We start from the raw sequence: 1,770 nt of genomic DNA on the forward strand, positions 1-1,770 counted from the left end.
GCTGCAGTGCCACTGCATGCCATGCTGCCTAAAACCACATAGTGATAATTACACATACCATAGGTGTGATGTGACTGTCTGATGTTTCTCTTATTGCAGTGAATGAGTGAGTGAGAAGTTGACTGTAGTATGTGTGCCTGCACAGTTTGTTTCTATGTCTCTCTAAGACAGCAAGTCTTTGTTTTAAAGGTTAGAACCAGTGGTGTAGTGGAGGGTATATAGGGTATACTCACCTCTTTTTCTGACTGTTTACAGTATACCAACCTATCAGCCAAAAAGCCATTGGAGTAGAGGAGATGTTTTTTGTTCTTCAACTTTGTTTATAACAATAATATAAGCCAAAATGTTGCCTCAATGTAACACGTTTTTGCATTTATGTCTGTGCAAACAGTGTGGAAGGAAATCTCCGCAAAACACACTGACATTGCTGGATTAAGGGGGTTGCATGGTGCAAATTTGCTGTTGGGCCCCTATTGACATGGCCCTGAAACAGGGCCACAAGATCAGGTAATATTGCAGCACCTGCCTCTGTCAAAAACACACTTTAGTGGTGCAATTTTTCATTTCTGTAATTTCACATGCAAGTAAAGATACAAAGAATTATAACACAGAATAAACCATGTTGGAACAGTTTGGTACACAGTTTATTTGCATAAAAGGGTGAAAAACAAGAACAGCGGAGAACAACTAGGACCCATTTAAGCAAGGCAGCTTTATTTGTATAGCACATTTCAGTAACAAGGCAATTTAAAGGGATTTACATAAAACATCAAATAGCAGTTCAAAACAATTAAAATATAAAAACAGCTAAAATAGAAAAGGACAGATAGGAAATACAAGATTAAAGGTTACAGTTCAGTGTAAGAAATTAACAATCACTTAAAAGAAGGCAGCATCAAAAAGAAAAGTCTTCAGCCTTTAGGTTTCTTCTAAATGGCTTTGATTAGAAAATAGAACATATTCTGATTAAGGTTGTGTAAACAGAAATATGTAATAGGAACTAACTTTTTTGTATAGATGGATTTAAAAAAAACAAACTACATCCATTTATTGGTATTGCAGTTAAGTGGGGTTTTCTTTCCAAGTGCCTTAAGTAGAATACTTACTCAGTGGTGGAATGTAACTAAGTACATTTACTCAAGTACTGTACTTAAGTACAAATTTGAGGTACTTGTACTTTACTTGAGTCTTTTCTTTTAATGGCACTTTCTACTTCTACTCCGCTAAGTTACATCTCAGAGAGAAATATTGTAATTTTTACTCCACTACATTATCTGACAGCTTTAGTTACTAGTTACTTTACACATTAAGATTTTTTTCACACAAAACACATGTAGTTTATAAATTACAATGTTTTATTATAAATTAAACTACCCAACAATATATACGCCTACAAGTACAGAGGAAATACTTAATACTTTAAGTAGGCTACATTTTCCTGATGATACTTTTACTTGTAACATTTTCAGTGCAGGACTTTTACTTACAACCGAGTATTTTTACAATGTGGAATTAGTACTTTTACTTAATTAAAGGATCTACTTCTTCCACCACTCAACAGGCGAAACTATTATGCAATAGCACTAGGCCTACTCTACTATAACTAGCTAATAATTTAATGATAGTATTAGGTAAATAAAAATCGATTATGAGATTATCGCTGACATAAATAACAAACATTTGAATAGAATATAGCCTACTATAGTGTTAAAGATTGAAACAAGGACGAGTGATGGGAATAGAAAAGAATGAATAGAAAAAGAAGGCAGA

The sequence above is a fragment of the Sander lucioperca genome, chromosome 14 (assembly GCF_008315115.2).
Source record: "Sander lucioperca isolate FBNREF2018 chromosome 14, SLUC_FBN_1.2, whole genome shotgun sequence".
Lineage (NCBI taxonomy): Eukaryota > Metazoa > Chordata > Actinopteri > Perciformes > Percidae > Sander > Sander lucioperca.